Source organism: Pleurodeles waltl, chromosome 5, assembly GCF_031143425.1.
Source record: "Pleurodeles waltl isolate 20211129_DDA chromosome 5, aPleWal1.hap1.20221129, whole genome shotgun sequence".
In the NCBI taxonomy this organism is placed as follows: Eukaryota; Metazoa; Chordata; class Amphibia; order Caudata; family Salamandridae; genus Pleurodeles; species Pleurodeles waltl.
In genome coordinates, this window is record NC_090444.1 from 245,324,082 (window position 1) to 245,336,670 (window position 12,589).

Genomic DNA, 12,589 nt, shown 5'->3' on the forward strand with positions numbered 1-12,589 from the left:
ATCTCACATTGATGTAACAACCAAATATTGCTGGTCTAAGTCATTGAGGGGCAGGCATAAGTGTGTGAGCTACAAAGTCATGATTTAGGGTGAGTCCAAAGACAAACGATTCCACAAATGCATGTCCCATGACTTACCAACACAGAGAAAATGCACATGAACCTCTGTGATGGGGTATGTATCCCTCACCATCCATATTGTCACTCACATTGATAAATTATGTCTGTTGGTAGCTGATTGGATCCCATTGCCAACCTCACATGTACTTGGTCACTAAGAATACACAATGTCACACGTTAAAAATAAACTGCTTTCAAAGCCATGAGCATGTAACAATCATAACCTGTGCAGACATGCTAACTCATAGACAGTAAAGCATGATAGACACCATAATATATGATCCAACAATTTAAAAATATATATCAATATTAAACTAAAAACTACCTAAACTAACTAACCTAACTATCCTTACCTAACTTACACTACCTTAAAATACTTAATAACAACAAATAACTTAACTTATCTTAACTTATCCTATACATTTAATGCCACTTGGTAGACATTACCCCCACCCCCCTTAAAACACATCTGTAGACAAGGGCAACAGTAACTACAACTATACATAAACTAACTAAACAACTAGGCCTAAACAAATATATATTTTTTGAACTTTTTGATAATGTTTTATATATATATTTTTTTTTCATTAAGTACACATGCCAAAAACAGCAGCCCCACCCAATAACACTCAATAATAAAAAAGCCCAAAGTAAATAGCCACTTGTAATAAAAACTGCTACTGACTAAAACTACCTTACGCTTCACTAACTTAATTAACACAGGGCCATATTTATGAAAAGTGACGCGTCATGATGCGCCTCTTATCTTGTGCCCCATTGCGCACCCTAACACCACCATGATTTATTGATATGGCACACCGTGACGCACGTTAGGAAACTAGTGTCAAAGATTTTGATGCAAGTTTGGCCCTTTGCAAGATTAGCATCAAATATTTTTACGCTAACCCTGCAAAGTGAAAGGAGGCCAAATGAAAACAATGGGAGACTCATTTTAACGCCTGCCTCAGGCAAACGTTAAAAATTACTCTACAAATGGTGCAGTGTCATAGGTTTCACTGTGCCATTTTTTAGGGGCTCCTACTGCCGGAACACCCCCCTTGCATATATTATGCATGGCGCAGGTATAATGTGCAGCAAGGGTTTACACAGTGTTGCAATGCGTGCAAGCAACTGGTAGTGCAATATATATTGCTTCGGCCTGTTCCCTGTGTGTGAGGGTGCTGTGTACACCAACGGTGGTGTTGGTGCAGTAATTGAACCAGTGTTTCATTTTTCTCTCTGCCCCCCTTCTTTGTTCTGTCATCTTGTCCTTGTGTGCATTAGCATCATCTGGCGGAGGAGCAGGGGCACCAATGCAGAGGGAGCTGCATCCCTCAAGAGCCTTGAGGCAGAGTCCACTGATGCCGAGGGAACCAGTGGGACAGAGGGCGAGGGGAGCACCACAGCAGAGACAGGAGGAGATGACACAGACTCAGATACCTCCTGCGATGGGAACTCCTTGGTGGTAGCGGACACCTCTCTGACCACCCCAGCTGCAGGTACAGCCCCCACCCCTGTACCAGCACCACCCTCCCAGTAGTCGCTCAGCAAGTCGCCCGTGCCCGCTCACCCAGGTGGGTGGGCATCTCCTTCGCCCCAGGCACCTCAGGCCCTGCCCCACTCAGCCCTGCTGCCCTGAGTGAGGAAGCTATTGACCTCCTGAGATCCATCTCTGTAGGGCAATCAACCATTGTGAATGCCATCCATGGGCTGGCATCCCAGATGCAGCAATACAATGCATTCCTGGAGGGCATGCATGGTGGATTGGCGGCCCAACAGAGATCGATTCAGGCTCTGACCTCCTCTCTGATGGCAGCCATTGCCCAGGTTTCTTCCGTTCCCCCCTCAAGCTACCACTTCCCAGTCCCACTCCCCTCAACCCCAACCCATTCCAGGCACACATACAGACAAGCATGCACACAAGGCAACACAAGAGAGTGGCACAGGCAAACACAAGCACCACACGTCATCCCACAGGCACTCACGCAAACACCATACATTTGCAGACACAACAACATCCACTGCCTCCACTGTCTCCCCCTCCTCCTCCTCCTCCACTTCCCTTCCAGTCCTGTCCACACTCACAACTGCATGCACATCTACATCCACTATCAGCATCACCACACCAAGGAGAACACACACCTCCTGGCAGACACCTCCACAACAGCCATGCACGTGTCCCCTCTGTCCTCTCCTACCCTGTCTGTCCCCTCCCCTCCTAAGGGACACAAACGCAAGCATTCACAAACCCAACAGCCACCCACCTCACTTCAGCATACTGCCAAGCACCTGCACCTCCAAAAAACACTCTCTCATCCTCCATTCCCATTACTCCTCCCTCCTCCTGCCCCACCATCCCTAAAAAGCTTTTCCTTTCCCAAATTGACCTCTTCCCTACCCCTCCCCCTCGTCCTGCACGTATGGGCTGTGTCCAAAGGACACAGCCCAGCATATCAGCCAAACAGTGTACGGTACCAGTGTAGCACCACCTACTTGTGGTGGTAAGGATACCAAACCTCCATCACAGAAGGGGAAGGATCCATCACCACCAGGGAAGAAGCGGAAGGGGCCTGCACCACCAGGGAAGAGTGGAAAGAGTCCATCTACCCCTGCTAGGAAGGGTAAGGGATACACGACCCATGCACAGGAGGAGACGAGACACTCTACATTAGCCGTGGCTGTCAGGCTGCTCCCACCACCACCAGCTGTCACGGGGCCCCCACTGCCAGATGTGGAAGTGCAGCCATCAGAGAGTGAAGAGGCTGCCCAGGAGGCTCCTCCATGCGCCACCACAGTGCAGCCATCGGACTGTGCAGAGGCTGCCCAGGAGGCACCTCCAACCACCATCACAGTGCAGCCATCACCACCAGCGGACTCCATGTAGACCACACTCCAGGGGCTTCTGTGCGAGTTACCCTTCTCCAGAACCAGTGGGCAAGACACCGACTTCAGAGACTGTGGCCTTGCACTCCCCAGCAAAGAGTAATGGGCATGGAACCCCCTCCAGAACCAGTGGGCAAGTCATCCACTTCAGAGACTGTGGCCTTTCACTACCCAGGACAAAGCAATGGGCATGGAGCCCCATCCAGAACCAGTGGGGACGTTCCTGTATTCGGCTGAGGTGCCCCTCCCATCCCCCTGTGGTGCCTTCCCACTTGCAAACTGATGCCCCTGCAATGTTCTCTACAGATGTGTTAGGATACAGGTTGGGCCTTGGACTGTGCCCTCTGGCCTTGTGTGCCCTTATGAGTTTGGACTGGGCATTGGCCCTTTATGTACATCTGTAAATACATTTGGTTTGTGTGGTGAGTTTTGCTTTGTTAATACATCGTCAGTACTCCAGTATTGTGGTCCGTAATTTATTATGCCGTGTGTCGTGTGCAATTGGTCTACGTGTGCAGCTGGTTGTGTGTATGATGTGTGTGTGTGTGTATAGTGTGTGTTGTGTGTGTGTGTGTCACTCTCGCTTTCCTCCCACCCTTGTGTGCTAGGCGGCTGTACTCACCGTTGTAGTCTTCGTCGGCGCTAGTGTTCCAGGTGGAGCATGACATAGAACATCATCGGGAAGACTCGTAGTTCGGGTTCCATGGCGGCGTGGTTCTTCCCTGTGTCTTCAATGGTGAGCCCTTTCACTTCTGAGCTCTGTTTCCGCCAGGCTTTTGTTGGTGTTGGTACCACCCCGGAAAAGGTGGAGGTTTTGTGTGTCTTAATATGGTGGGTGGTACTTTGTCTCCCGTCTGGCTGTTGGCGGCTACCGCTGTGGTGGATGTTGTTTCCACCCTGGCGGTTGTTGTGGTACATTGGCTGTGTATGGAAGTCATCACCGCCATTGTCATAATTTGGTGGAACTTACCGCCAGCCTGTTGGCGGTATTACCACCACATTATCACTCACCGCCAGGGTCATGATGAGGGCCTATATCTCTCAATGGACGTCACAGGCTCATAAACTTTAAGTATCTTAATAAGGTCTGATATACTCTGTCCAGGTTGTGCAGGTATGGTCTTCATGACAGTGCGAAGTGCTCTAGATGCCCGGAGGGGGAAGCTGAGTTCCTACATATGTCGTAGGGTTGCCCGGGAACTCAAATATTTGGCAGGCAGTATTTGGTGAAATTAGTTCAATCGCAGATGCGTGGATAGCTCTGGACCCTCTGCTGGCCCTGCTGGGCGATGACATGCAATTGCCCCTGGCAAATAGGTGATTAATAGCAGTAGGGCTACTTATGGCAAGAGACGAGTAGCTATGCACTAGGACAGGGACCCTTTACTGACAATGGGCGAGTGGATAAAAGATATGACATATTGTAATTTACAATCTGATACTTACAGAGAACTTCTCCCACAGTGTAGTCACCACAGGATATCTGGGAGCCTTTCCAAACCTACTTACATCGACTGGGAGATGAAGGGGAAGACAGGCACGACTTGCATGACACAGTGCAGCCAACCACGACATGTTAAACCATATGGTCGGTGATGGGTGCCTGGCGGTTCCCTCAATGCAGATGAGAGCACTATCGTTGGGGAGGCTGGGGCTCACTGGTAGTAGCGCACCTGGTCATTAAGTGTCAGCAACAGGATTGAGGGGGGGAAAGGGCTGTATTGAGTGGCTGAAAAGGGACACAGGGGAATGATAACTACAATGCTGTTGTAATGGCTATGTAATTAAAAGGAAAATGTAAGAAAGGTCACTGTCTATGTATACTGTCATAGGATGAGTTTATGTAATGTCATAAACGTTGTGGGTTTTTGTATGTTTCTAAAAACCTAATAAATAAAAAATACAAAAAAATGCACCATGTGTGGGCTGGCAATACACATTAGTCATAGATGTGAGTAACAACAGCCTACCTGTGCATTTGAAAAGATTAACTCTGGTACACAGTGCCTTGCCATGTCCGTTTCTGATTCCACTACCACATGTGTTCACATGTCCAGCCATTGTGGGCACTGTCCTTTACCAGCATTTTGCGGGCCCTCTGTTGTAGCAATCAGAACCACCTGGACATTTGTCAGATGCAAAGGCACTTCCTGGACCCAAACTCTTTCCTCCTGTCCACACACATTTAGCCTATAGAGTTTCACTTTGTATACATGCACTTTGTACATGACATTGCACACAGCATACAACAGCATGCACAATCCTTGCACTAGCCATTACACATGATGGAGGACACTCACTGGTGGCATCAGGGTCATGGAAGCTCTCCACATCTCCTGTCGTGTAAGGCTCAGCTCAACCTGCAATATATGACATGAGACATAGCATTGTGAATGTTGAACAATTAACACTGTGATCACATATTGCACATTACACATGACTTGCAAATGAACATTATGGCTTAATGGTTGTGATACCTCAAATGAGCCATTGGTCCTGTCTCAAAGTCATACATTGTTAGACCAGGATGATATGTACAGATATGTGTTAGTAACATACATACATATCACCAGTACACAGTGTGAGGCTTTCAAATTATAAACTACCCCAAGTTTTGTCAAGGCTAGCTGAGTATAGTGGCACTGTGCACTTACATGACACACAGAACACACTCAGCTATGGCTAGCAATACTCCTGCCTCACTCGTGTCACTACATGTACATGCCTATGCAACATACAACAGTACTAATCCTTTTCACTTCATTTGACAGACATCATTTGATGTCATTGCTGCATGTTCAAAGTCAACAAACACACGTGTTCTACATCCCCTAACCACTAAATTACCATTTCAGGAATAAACATGTGTGTGACATGACCAGGCATATGACATTCAACATGTAATGACTATGTTCATAGTCACACACATCATGCGTCATCTCCATGAGACATAGGGGGTCATTCTGACCTCGGCGGTAAAAGGCGCCTACCGCCGGTCAGAAATCCTCCATAATCCCGCCGCGGTCGCGGAAACCCGCCACGGTCATTCTGACCCGCAGAAGGCAAACCTCCGAAAATCCGACCGCCACAACAGACCGCCAGACCAGCGGTCGGCGGAAAGGTGGAGGTGACCAAACCTCCACCGCCACGCCAACAGAAATACGCCCATCCCATTACGACCCACGAATCCACGCGGCGGTCATTCAAACGCGGTATTCCATTGGCGGGACACACCGGCGCGGTCAGAATACCCACCAACGAACAAAACTCACCCACATTGGACGATTTGAATCCCACACACCTGATACACATACACACACCACTCCCACACACACAATACAATATAAAACACCCACCCACATCACCCACAAACCCCTACGCTTACAAAATCGTAAAGAAGGCAAGAGAGAGACACCAGCATCCAAAACATAACAGCCACAGCCACTCAACACCATCACCCACACACTATCCACACACAAAACAACACACACCACCACACTCAACTCACTTAAATACACATACTCCACCCCACACATCATACACACCACCCCATGGCACCCCAAAGACAACCCCGCTTCACAGACGAAGAACTCAGGGTTATGGTGGAGGAAATCGTTCGTGTAGAGCCCCAGCTGTTCGGCACACAGGTCCAATACACCAGCATTGCCCGGAGGACGGAGCTATGGCAGAGGATTGTCGACAGGGTGAACGCAGTGGGACAGCACCCCAGAAATCGGGAAGACATCAGGAAGCGATGGAACGACCTACGGGGGAAGGTGCGTTCCATGGTATCCAGGCACAACATCGCCGTGCAGAAGACTGGCGGAGGACCCCCACCTCAACCCCCACAATTCACATCATGGGAGGAGGAAGTCTTGAACATCCTGCATCCTGACGGCCTCGCAGGAGTCGGCGGAGGAATGGATACTGGTAAGTTGAAGCTTCAATACTGCTTCCCCCCCACCTGCATGCCAAATCAGACCCCAACCCTCACCCCCATCCTCGAACCCCACCCTCACCCCCACCCCCATCCTCACCCCCACCCTCACCCCCACCACCATCCTCACCCCCACCCTCACCCCCACCACCATCCTCACCCCCACCACCATCCTCACCCCCACCCCCAGCACACCTATTCCCCGCCAATGTCTCACCATCACAACCCACACATCCCAAAACCTAGGCCTGCATGCGTCCACTAAGCATGGACACCCATCACCAAAGCATGCCCAATGCATATACACATCCCCCCCACAAGCCACCCTCACCAAAGCCCCCACACACGAATGCCAGCACTTGGGGACACGGGAACCCACAGATACACCCATATGCCACACCTTGAAACTATAACCATACCTCTATACCCCTGCAGGACCCGACCGTCAACACACCGCGGCGGAGGGGCCAGAATTATCCACACCCCCCACCCAAGAGGCCGTCAGCGATGACAGCAGCTCTGTCGATCTGGACACCGATGACCAGCCCGGACCATCGGGGACCTCTGGACAGTCGGTTCCCCTCACACAGGCACAGGCCACTATAGACCCTAACCCCTCTGGGAACACCAGCACAGCTCCCACCCAGCGGGCCCATGCCTCTGTCTCCAGGGCGCGTCAATCTGCGGTGTGTCTACCACTACAGGGCACCCAGGATAACCCACCACCCCAACAACAACACCGGCCAGGGGGCAGAGGCCCAGGGAAACAGGGCAACTCGGCGGGCAGCTGTGCGACAGGGGGGGGAGGAGAGGCCCAGGGAACCCACTCTCCACGAGGTCCTCACCACCATCATGGGAGCATACAACCGCTCCCAGGAGACGATGGCGACGGTACTGGCCCGGTTCCAGGAGATCCAGGTGCTGCAGGAGGAACACTATCGGGGGTACAGGGAGGACATCCGAGCCATCAACACCACCCTGGTTACCATGGTAGGGCTGCTGCAGGACCTCGTAAACAGCAGGGCGGACACTGAACAACACCCAAGGGCCCCTGCCACTAGCCGGGACCAAGAACAGCCATCCACCTCCGCCGGCGCTAGTGGACAGGAGGCCCCCGCACAGCAGCAGCCCACCAGACCCCCACCTCCTGCAGGAGAAGAACCACCCCGCAAGAGGGCCCTGAGATCTCGCAAGACAGAGTAGGATGTCAAGACCCCCGCCAGCAATGGATACCACCTGATGTCATCCCACTGTCCCACATTGTCACCCTGTCCATCCTCGAACTGCCCATGCTCCATCTCTCCACAGGCCTCTGGACAATGCACCTGTGTGACTGTTACTCTGGACTCTGCCATGGACATTCCTTCACCATAGCCCCCACCCACTTGAAACCACCCATCCCATTTTGAGCACTTCAATAAACACCAATTTTGCACCAAAATATCAGGAGTCTGGCTGTGATTTCAATAGATTGTAATTGACATGACAGTGCAAATATGTCCTTGTACATGGTGAAGTCAACAAACAGCTGCCACAAAGCTGTAGTCCATGGGGAAACGAAGCACAGGACTCGTAGTGGGGACCCCAGATCTGAAATAGGGAGGGAAAAGCCAAAACTCAGTCATCATACACTGGGGCAAATAGACAGGCAGCAGAGATGCTGCAGAGTAGTTAACTTTTACTAAATTATCTTTGAAATGTTACCTGTGTCCTATTGGAAGTACTGTTCAATGATTCTGTCCCTGTTGTCTGTTTCAGCCCCGTCGTCTTCCTCCTCGTCACTCTCCTCAGGTTCCACCGCTGCCACAACACCACCGTCTCGACCATCCTCCTGCAGGAAAGGCACCTGGCGGCGCAAAGCCAGGTTGTGAAGCATGCAGCAGGCCACGATGATGTGACACACCTTCTTAGGTGAGTACATTAGGGATCCCCCGGTCATATGCAGGCAGCGAAACCTGGCCTTTAGGAGGCCAAAGGTGCGTTCGATCACCCTCCTAGTACGCCCATGGGCCTCATTGTACCGTTCCTCTGCCCTGGTCCGGGGATTCCTTACTGGGGTCAGTAGCCACGACAGGTTGGGGTACCCAGAGTCCCCCACTAGCCATACACGGTGTCTCTCTAGCTGTTCCATCACGTAAGGGATGCTGCTATTCCGCATGATGTAGGCGTCATGCACTGACCCTGGGAATTTGGCATTTACATGCGAGATGTACTGGTCAGCCAAACACACCACCTGGATGTTCATTGAATGGTAACTTTTTCTGTTCCTGTACACCTGCTCCCTGTCTCTTGGGGGAACCAAAGCCACATGGGTCCCATCAATGGCACCAATTACGTTGGGAATATGTCCAAGGGCGTAGAAATCACCCTTCACTGTAGCCAGTTCGCCCACCTCAGGGAAAATGATGTAGTTCCTCACGGATTTCATCAGGGCAGACAACACTCTGGATAACACCTTTGAAAACATGGGCTGAGACATCCCAGAAGCAATTCCCACTGTTGTCTGAAATGACCCACTTGCCAAGAAATGGAGTACTGACATGACCTGCACCAGAGGGGGAATCCCTGTGGGTTGGCGGATGGGGGACATCAGGTCGGGCTCCAGCCGGGCACACAGTTCATGGATAGTGGCACGGTTAAGACGGTAGGTCAGGATAATGTGGCGTTCTTCCATTGTCGACAGGTCCACCAGCGGTCGGTACACGGGAGGATTCATCCGTCTCCTCGCCCAACCCAGCGGACGGTGCCTAGGAAGGACAACATGGAGCACACAGTCAGGCAACCCACAGGTACGTACTCACAGCTAGCACAGTATACGATTCTCTATGCAGTGAATGGCGTGTATGAGTGGCTATGCAAGGCCTAGGCCTGTGTGACGCAGTTGAAATTGAGCCATGTGGGCCCTGGAAATGGCGGCTGCCTGACCTGTGAAGTGTGACAATGGGATGTGAGGTCAATGCGCTGGCGTGGCACACCGCGGCGGGCGGCGGGCGAAGACCGCGGCGCGAAGCCGCATTGGTTAACATTGAAGCCTATGGGTTTCAGGAGCCAATGGCGAAGGGCGCCGGCGGTGGCGGGACGCACCGCCGCGGTACGCACCGCCGCGGACGTGACCGCCATTTTCTATCTACTTATCCACTTGCGACTTGAACTTTCACAGGAGAGGACCTATACTGCAAGTGTTGCTGTGACCTCGGTCTGGAAGGGACAATGGCTGCTGCGACTGGGGAAAGGGCCCCTGCCTTCACTGGAGAGGAGTTGGAGAAACTTGTGGATGGGGTCCTCCCCCAGTATGCGCAACTCTACGGTCCTCCAGACCAACAAGTGAGTTTAATTCTATCTAGATTTGGGGCCACTGGCTGGCTTGGGGGCCTGGCGGGGATGGGGTGCATGTTGGGGCTGGCGGGGGGCCTGGCGGGGATGGGGGGCATGTTGGGGCTGGCGGGGGGCCTGGCGGGGGGCCTGGCGGGGATGGGGTGCATGTTGGGCATGGCGGGGGGCCTGGCGGGGGCCTGGCGGGGATGGGGGGCATGTTGGGGCTGGCGGGGGGCCTGGCGGGGATGGGGGGCATGTTGGGCATGGCGGGGGGCCTGGCGGGGGGCCTGGCGGGGATGGGGGGCGTTGGGCCACTGGAAAGGAAAATGCTGAGTAACTTGAACGTGGTATTTCACCCTCCCTGTACGTGTCACATAGGTCCGTGCCCATGAGAAGATTGGGATTTGGCGTGCCATCGCCAAGGAAGTCCGGGGCCTGGGGGTCCACCATCGACGGGGCACCCACTGCCGCAAGAGGTGGGAGGACATCCGCCGCGGGACCAAGAAGACCGCCGAGTCTCTTCTGGGGATGGCCTCCCAACGTAGGCGGGGTGCCTGCCGTCAACTGAGCCCCCTGATGTTCCGGATCCTGGCGGTGGCCTACCCTGATTTGGATGGGCGCGTGAGGGCAGCACAGCAGACACAAGGGGGTGAGTAGAAGCATCATCTACTCTGTTGTCGTGCAGTGGAGGTGTCTGGGTGGGGGAGGAGGGCTGGGGGTCCCCCTAGGCCAGGGCGATATCTGTAGGCTGGGCACCCCCGTAAGCCCCTGTGTCCCCAGCCACCACCCTCAGTAGTGTGTCAGTACAGCCATCCCTGGGCCGTGTCATCCATGGGTGCAGTTGACAACTCTAGGCGTGTAGAGCATGTTCCACGGAATGCGTAGCGGACCCCAAGTGCGCAACTTAGTGCAGGGGGCATCTGTGTCTGTCATGTCCGCTAACTGTACCGGAGATCCATGTACTCAATATCCCTTTATTTCTCTCTCCCCCCCCCTTTTTGTTTGTCTTTCTGTGCTTGTGTGCATCAGCATCATCAGGCGGAGGAGAAGTGGCATCGGGGCAGGAGGGAGCTGCATCTCACATGGCCCAGGAGGGCCATGCCACAGAGTCAGACTGGACCAGTGAGACGGAGGGCGAGGGGAGCTCCACGACGGGGACGACTGGAGCCTGCAGCGACACGGACACGTCCTCGGAAGGGGGCTCCCTTGCGGGGGTGGCACCATCCGTGCCCCCCGCCATTACAGGTACAGCCGCCACCCAGCGCACCATCTCCGCCCTCCCAGCAGCCCCTCCGCGTTCGCCCCGTGCCCGCTCTGCCAGGAAGCCGGGCATCTCCTTCGCCCCAGGCACCTCAGGCCCTGCCCCTGTTACCCCCGCTGCCCTCAGTGAGGAGGTCATTGACCTCCTCCGAACGCTCATTGTTGGGCAGACTACCCTTTTGAATGCCATCCAGGGGGTGGAGAGGGAGGTTCATCGCAGCAATGCGTACCTGGAGGGCATTCATTCGGGTCAGGCTGCCCATCAGCGATCGTTCCAGGCTCTGGCCTCAGCACTGACGGCAGCCATTGTCCCTGTCTCCTGCCTGCCTCTACTAACTCCCTCCTCCCAGTCTCCTGTTCCTCTGCCTGTCCCACCCACACCATCAGACCAGCCTGCACACACCTCAACACCCAAGAGAAGCTCATCCAAACATAAGCACCACAGATCACGCAGACATTCACACACGCAACATTCCGATGCAGACATGCCAACAGTCACTACCACCTCTGTGACCCCCACCTCCTCGTCTCCCTCCTCCCTCCCTGTGACGTCTACACTCACACCTCCATTCAACTCACCATCAGCCAGTGTTTCCATCACCAGCACACCCTCCACTCCAGTCCGCACACGTGCAGTCACCACCCCCACTGCCATTTACACGTCCCCTGTGTCCTCTCCCACTGTGTCTGTCACCCCCTCTTCCACACCACACAAACGCAGCCACCCACCCACCCAACAGCCATCCACCTCACGACAGCCTATCCCTCCTGCACCTGCACCCAAAGACAGCAAACGTGACTCACCTACAACCACATCCTCTCCCTCCACTCCCATTCCCACTGTACCTACCACTCTCCATTGTCCCAAGAAGCTCTTCCTCGCCACTACTAACTTCTTTCCTGACCCTGAGCCCCCCCCTCCTTCTCGTCGGGGTAAGAAGAGCACCTCAGCCACCACCAGCCCTGCAGCCCCCTTGACAAGGGTGCAGGGGTATTGGAGCCCGCCAGCCCGCATGTCTGGATCTTCACCCAGCAGCAAGGGGACAGCCAGCCCACCCCCTGGGAAGAGGAGCAG